Here is a 7738-nt window from a genome sequence, read left to right as displayed (position 1 = left end):
ACACTTGCTTTATCCGCTCATCCATCCTCGGACAATTAGGCTGCTTCCATAGCATTGCTATTGTGAATAATGCTACAGTGGGCATTGGATAAGGCGTTGATTTCTAAAATATATAAAGAATGCCTACAATTCAATAGCAAAGTGAAAACATAGCAAATAACCTGGTTTCACAAAGTGTACAGGACCTGAACTCAGATATAAAGGAAATTTTCTTTTTTGTTCTGTTTTGAGACAAAGTTTCACTCTTGTCTCCCAGGCTGGAGTGCAATGGCACGATCTCGGCTCACTGAAAATCCAGCCTGGGCAACAAAGTGAAACTCTGTCTCAAAAAACAAAACAAAACAAACACACAATTTCAGCTAAAAATACAAAAATCAGGCCGGGCGCAGTGGCTCACACCTGTAATCCCAGCACTTTGGGAAGCCAAGGCAGGTGGATCACAAGGTCAGGAGTTTGAAATCAGCCTGGCCAACATGGTGAAACTCTATCTCTACTAAAAATACAAAAATTAGCAGGAGGTTGAGGCAGGAGAATCGCTTGAACCCAGGAGGCAGAGGATCGTGCCATTGCACTCCAGCCTGGGCAACAAGAGCGAAAAGTCGATCTAAAAAAAAAAGAGTGACTTTGTTGACTATTGAATGGAATAAGAATGAACTAGAGCCTAGCTTCCAACCATCTCAAGGCCTATATTAAATCAACACTGGAATTGCCAGTGTCCCTAGGTTCCTGCCAAAACCATATGTAGATCTTCTCTAGCAAAAGATAACATCATAGTAGACTCAAGTGATTGCTTCAATAATTAAAACAATTATTATTTCTTTTTTTTGTTTGTTTGTTTTTTGAGACGGAGTTTCACTCTTATTACCCAGGCTGGAGTACAATGGCGCAGTTTTGGCTCACCACAACCTACACCTCCTGGGTTCAGGCAATTCTCCTGCCTCAGCCTCCTGAGTAGCTGGGATTACAGGCACACGCCACCATGCCCAGCTAATTTTTGTATTTTTAGTAGAGGTGGGGTTTCACCATGTTGACCAGGATGGTCTCGATCTCTTGACCTCGTGATCCACCCGCCTTGGCCTCCCAAAGTGCTGGGATTACAGGCTTGAGCCACTGTGCCCAGCCAACAATTACTATTTCTACTTACCTGACTCCTCATGAACCTATTATTTATTTATTTATTTTTGAGATAGAGTCTCACTCTGACCCCCAGGCTGGAGTGTAATGGGGCAATCTTGGCTCACTGCAACCTCCACCTCCCGAGTTCAAGTGATTCTCCTGCCTCAACCTCCCGAGTAGCTGGGACTACACGTACGCATCACCACGCCCAGCTAATTTTTGTATTTTCAGTAGAGATGGGGTTTCGCCGTGTTGCCAAGGCTGTTCTGAAACTCCTGACCTCAAGTTATCCACCCATCTTGGCCTCCCAAAGTGCTGGGATTACAGGGGCCTGGCCAAGCCTATTTACTTTCTTACTGTGTGTAAGATATTCTGTAAAAATGTAAAAGTAAAAAATAAATAGGCTCATGAAGAGTCAAATAAGGAGAAGTAATAATTGCCTCATTTACTGAAGAAATGATTTGAGGTCTGCTATGATGTTCTCTTTTGCTGGAGAAGTTCTGCATATGGTTTCTGCAGGAGCCTGGGGCACTGGGATTTCCAACATTAATACCGGCCTTGAGATGATTGGAAGCTGGGCTGTAGTTTATCCTTATTCCTAGGGTCTAGCCCTTGAGTTTCCCAGCCCAAAGCATGATTTTGCCCTTCAAGATTTTCTCTCATTTGTAGATCCTCCTCACCAGTCCTTCAAAACATCTATTCAGCTTTTCAATCTTTTTTTTTTTTTTTGAGATGGAGTTTTGCTCTGTCACCCAGTCTTCCAGAAGATATCTAACTCAATCCTTATTAAAATCTTATTCTTACCAGACAGGCTAATAGTAAACAAAATACAGGGTTGCTTTTTTTTAATGTCACTTTCTGTTTCTTTAGTTGTTGGTGAAGATGCTATTAAAGTTCTTTCTAAATAACTGAGAAGCAAGGCAGATGGTCAAACAAGATAGAGGAAAAGATCAAGTTAATTCACAAACTGTATAGTGAGCCTGAACAATGGAGATAAAAGAAGCATGCCCCGAATTAGGCTCAGCAGACATCCTCCTTTGTAAAAGGCAATCCCATTTTCAGTATTTATGTGTTAGTTGTTCCCTGAGGCAATCTCTCTTTATGCAAAGCATAAAGTAATCAGGTATTCCATCAGGAAGGAGAGAACTTGTTTTCTACTTACTCCATGACCTGGGGTTGTGCACACCATATGTCACACTAGGGGTGTCAGCAGCAGCAAGTTGAAGGTTCAAGCAAGGCAGGTGACCTTAAAAAAAGGATTATGCCGAGTCAGGCATCAACACAAAACACAGCACTGTAAGCCTGAGCCAGAGTAACTTAGCCAAAGTGGGCCTGAGCTGAGGAGGCAAGATGGCATTGGCTGTTGTCACCAGAGGTCAGCAGAACTGGATGGGGCCATAGCAGCTGGAAGGAGCTGGTGAGACACTGTGCCTGGGGCAGTCTGCTTTCACCTCCTTGTCTAGTGCCAGCCTGTTTCTTGATGGGACCAGCCCAGAGGAATGCAAGGGAAGGGGATTTCACACCGGCTTTTGTGGGTCTGAGGGAGGAGAGGGAAGTGGAATTGTATAGCTCTCCTAATAGGCAACTACAGCCTCCAGAAGCCAAAGCTAGGGTGCTATTTCCCCAGAGTTGATCCTATTTCTCTCCCTGGTGTGACAACTATGTCAGGACAGGGAGAATGTCTGTTGAGAGGATCTGCCATGGCGTTGATTTGAAACTGAAAAAGGGATTAAGTTCACAAGCAGAAAAGCCTAAGGAAAAAACCAAGACCAGGTTGCAGCCTCCTCTCTGGCCTCTGTGCGACAAGCGCTGCTCATCCTGCATTGCTGTGCTCCCAAGAGGCGAAGTCCCCATTCTCCTCTCTGCTTGGAAGGAAATGGGGCAGAACAAGACGACCTCACTTCCCCTGCCTCTCTCGCTTCTTCTATGTCCACCTAATAACCTACGAATAGCATCTCTAAATTAATAGGGAAACTTAGTGACACCATCAGGAACCCATCCTTACTCGAAGTGGAATTCCTTTTAAAACATTTGTGTCTCCTGGTTGACAAGACACTGCTTAAGTGTTGTCAAAGTCAGAAACCCTGTTAGGACATTCCTTTATTTATGTTTTGCTGTATATTAAAATACATGCAGGGCTGGGCATGGTGGCTCATGCCAGTAATCCCAGCACTTTGGGAGACTGAGGTGGGTGGATAAATTGAGGTCAAAAGTTCAAGACCAGCCTGGCCAACATGGTTAAACCTCTTCTCTACTAAAAATACAAAAAAATTAGCCAGGTACAGTGGCACACGCCTGTAATCCCTGCAACTTGGGAGGCTGAGGCAGGAGAATCGCTTAAACCTGGGAGGCGGAGGTTGCAGGGAGCCGAGATGGAGCTACTGCAATCCAGCCTGGGTGACAGAGTAAGACTCTGTCTCAAAATAAATACATAATAAATAAGGCGGGGCGGGTGGCTCATGCCTCTTAATTCCAGCACTTTGGAAGGCCGAGGCTGGCAGACCACAAGGTCAGGAATTCTAGACCAGCCTGGCCAATACAGTGAAACCCCATTTCTACTTAAAATAAAAAATTGGCCAGTCTCAGTGGCTCATGCCTTAATCCTGGCACTTTGGGAGGCTAAGGCGGATGGATCATGAGGTCAGGAGTTCAAGACCAGACTGGCCAACATGGCGAAACTCCGTCTCTACTAAAAAATACGAAAATTAGCTGGGCGTGGTGGCTCATGCCTGTAATCTCAGCTACTTGGGAGGCTGAGGTAGGAGAACTGCTTGAACCAGGATCCGGGAGGTGGAGGTTGCAGTGAGCTGAGATTACTCTACTGCACTCCAGCCTGGGCTACAGAGTGAGACTCCATCTCAAAATAAAAATAAATAAATAAAATACATGCAGAACAAAAGAGTGTGCTGGGCAGGCCATTCTTCCCCTCCCGCTGAGGTAACCATTGTCAGTTTTGTTTTTTTTTTTGAGACAGAGTCTTACTCTGTTGCCAGGCTGGAGTGCAGTGACACGATCTTGGCTCACTGCAACCTCTGTCTCCTGGGTTCAAGCAATTCCCCTGCCTCAGCCTCCTGAGTAGATGGGACTACAGGTGCCCACCATCATGCCCAGATTTTTTGTATTTTGGTAGAGACAGGGTTTCACCATGGCCAGGTGGTCTTGATCTCCTGACCTCGTGATTCGCCCACCTGGGCCTCCCAAAATGCTGGGATTATAGGAGTGAGCCACCGTGGCCGGCCCATTGTCAGGCATTTATGTGTTTTTATAGGAGTGTTTTGTACACGTGGCATATGATAAAGCGCCCTTCTTTCAACCAGCACCACACATATATTTTTATACACAAATGACAACAGGCTGGGCATGGTGACTCACACCTGTAATCCTAGTATTTCAGGAGGCCGAGGAGGGAGGATTACTTGAGGCCAGAAGGTCATACCAGCCTGGGCAACACAACAAGTCCCCATCTCTACAAAAAATAAAAGAAGTTAGCCAGTCGTGTTGTCACGCATCTGTAGTCCCAGCTACCCAGGAGACTGAGGATGGCTTCAGGCCAGGAGTTCAAGGCTGCAGTGAGCTATGATTGCACCACTGCCCTCCAGCCTGGGTGACAGTTCGAGACCCTGTCCCGAACAACAACAAAATAACAGCATAATTGTGTATTAAGTTCTTTTTTTTCCTTTTTTTGAGATGGGGCTCACTCTGTCATCCAGGCTGCAGTGCAGTGGTGTGATCTCAGTTCGCTGCAGCCTCGACCTCCCCAGGCTCAGGTGATCTTCCCATCTCAGTCATCTGAGTAGCTGGGACTACAGCTGTGTGCCACCATTTCCAGCTAATGTTTTTTTGTTTTTGTTTTTGTTTTTGAGACGGAGTTTCGCTCTTGTGACCCAGGCTGGAGTGCAATGGCATGATCTTGGCTCACCGCAACTTCCACCTCCTGGGTTCAGGCAATTCTCCTGCCTCAGCCTCCGGAGTAGCTGGGATTACAGGCACGCGCCACCATGCCCAGCTAATTTTTTGTATTTTTAGTAGAGACGGGGTTTCACCATGTTGACCAGGATGGTCTCAATCTCTTGACCTCGTGATCCACTCGCCTCAGCCTCCCAAAGTGCTGGGATTACAGGCTTGAGCCAGCGCACCCGGCCGAATGTTTGTATTTTTTTATAGAGAGAGGGTTTCGTCATGTTGCCCAGGCTAGTATTAAATTCCATTTGGAGCACTCAAATTGACAGAAAATTGAACCTAAAACTGAACTGAAATCGTGGTGGTTCAAGTGGTTTGTCTTTGTTCTGGCTTCCAGAACATCACAGAATGAGTTGAGCTCCTCTATGCAGTGATGGCTCTGGAAGATTTTCAAGACAGCTATTGCCTTTCTCCTGTAATACCTCCTTCTCCGATCCCCGTACCACGTGATTCACTGCCATCCGAAATATTTTTTAACGGTTCCTCCTGTGGCATCATGGAATTGAAATAATTATATGTATTTCTTGCCAAAGAAAAACACTCAGAATAGGAAGTTTGCTTTGAGTTAGACAAAACAAATGAATTACTTTTGGTGAAAGGTTGGTTTGCTTTTGCTATTATATAGCATATATTATGCCATAACACTAGGTTAGAGAGCGAAGACTTTCCATATCTGAATTGTCTGTATTTCACCTGTGTGAATAAGATAATCAGATACTCACGTGAATTTTTTTTTTTTTTTTTCCTGAGTTGGAGTCGCCCACTGTTGCCCTGACTGGAGTGCAACGGTACCATCTCAGCTCACTGCAACCTCCACCTCCTGAGTTCACATGATTCTCCGGCCTCAGCCTCCCAAGCAGCTGGGATTATAGGCAAACACCACCATACCTGGCTAATTTTTTGTATTTTTAGTAGAGACAGGGTTTCACTCTGTTGGCCAAACTGGTCTCAAACTCCTGACTTCATGATCTACCTGCGTGAGCCACCGCACCTGGCCGATTTTTTTTTTTTAAGCTGTAAAAGTAAACTTTAAAAATCAAGATAACTTTTTTTTTTTTCTGAGACAGAGTTTCCTTCTTGTTGCCCAGGCTGGGGTGCAGTGGCACTATCTGGGCTCACTGCAACCTCCACCTCCTGGGTTCAAGCGATTCTCCTGCCTCAGCCTCCCAAGTAACTGGGATTACAGGTGCCGGCCACGACTTCCGGCTAATTTATTTTGATTTTTTAAATATGGACCGCTTCACGAATTTGCGTGCCATCCTTGCGCAGGGGCCATGCTAGTCTTCTCTGTATCGTTCCAATTTTAGTATATGTGTTGCCGAAGCAAGAACTCTGGCTAATGTATTTTTTTTTTCTGACGGAGTTTTGCTCTTGTTGCTCAGGCGATCTCGGCTCACCGCAATCTCCACCTCCGATTCTGCAGCCTCAGCCTCCTGAGTAGCCGAGATTACAGGCATGCGCCGAAACGCCTGGCTAATTTTATTATTATTTTTTTTTTTTGTAGAGATAGGGTTTCTCCATGTTGATCCAGCTGGTCTCGAACTCCCAACCTCAGGTGATGCACTGGCCTTGGCCTCCCAAAGTGCTGGGATTACAGGCGAGAGCCACAGCGCCCCACCAGGTATCACTCTTTTGTGAAACCAGATTATTCCTGTCGGAAGGGATCTCTGCCTACCTAAATGGAAATCCTAAGGCAAGGACAGTGAAATTATTTCCTTAAATACAGTATTGCATATAGTTATTTGTGTGCATGAATTATTTCTTAATATTCTATAAGAAGATAGAGATCAACGTATAAAAAGAGCTATGTGTAGCTCTTTGCAAACCCATCTTAGGCGCTCAGGGACTATTTCCAGAAGCCATTGCTGGCTTTTCCCAGAAATGGGACCTGCAGGGATGTGTGGCCCCTGGTGGATGGCGGGGAGGGAAGGGGAGAGTGAGTGTGGAATCACCAAAGCACCAGCAGAAGCTAGATCACTACTAGCTTCTCTCAGTATCACTTCTACTTTGTTTTGCTAACAAAAGAACACTGTTAAGCCTGAGGCCAAAGGAATCAAATGGAAATGTCCCTCCCTTCTAGTCAAGGCCAGTGCTTTGGGCTTCACTGCACGGGCAAGTTTACTGGGAGAAAAAATTTTGAGCTCTTTCTTATTCAGTATTTAGACAGTCATTCCCCAGCATCTCTTCCATCCTGCTTTGAAACTAGAATCTGACAGTGGGTTTAGGTTGAATGGTTTAGGCAACGGAATTAATTATTTGGTTTTTGACTGCTTAATTAAGCAGTGAAAAGTCCCGTTGCATTTTTCTTTTGCAGTCCTCCCATAAAGCTAATATATTTAAATTGTTGTGAGATAGACTATTAAGCATGGCCCTTCACCTTTTTACAATAAGGGATCACAGCAAGTGGGTCTGAGTAAGACAGAAAATTCCTTGACTTGGGAACTTGCAACAGACAACTAGCCAACGCTGCCTCCTAGTGTCTACGGCAGACGCTGCCAGAGGGATTGGATGTGGAGCTGTGGGTGGTTGGTGGGGGAGGTTTTGAAGTATGTGTGAGTATCTATTAACTGGCCAGCACAAGCTACGGATTAAAAAGTTTAATCACGGCTGGGCATGGTGGCTTATGCCTGTAATCCCAGCAACTCTGGGAGGCCGAGGCGGG

At 45.4% G+C, this 7738-nt stretch overlaps 1 non-coding gene across 1 annotated transcript; it reads right to left on the bottom strand.

The window, feature by feature from the left end:
• Positions 1 to 6300: 6300 nt before the first annotated feature.
• On the bottom strand, positions 6301 to 6409 carry LOC118143915 (U6 spliceosomal RNA). Its single transcript, XR_004728400.1, has one exon. It is a non-coding gene; the product is annotated as a U6 spliceosomal RNA (small nuclear RNA).
• Positions 6410 to 7738: the final 1329 nt, after the last annotated feature.

Source organism: Callithrix jacchus, chromosome 11 (genome assembly GCF_049354715.1).
Source record: "Callithrix jacchus isolate 240 chromosome 11, calJac240_pri, whole genome shotgun sequence".
NCBI lineage: Eukaryota > Metazoa > Chordata > Mammalia > Primates > Cebidae > Callithrix > Callithrix jacchus.
This window is presented reverse-complemented; position numbering and strand designations above follow the sequence as displayed.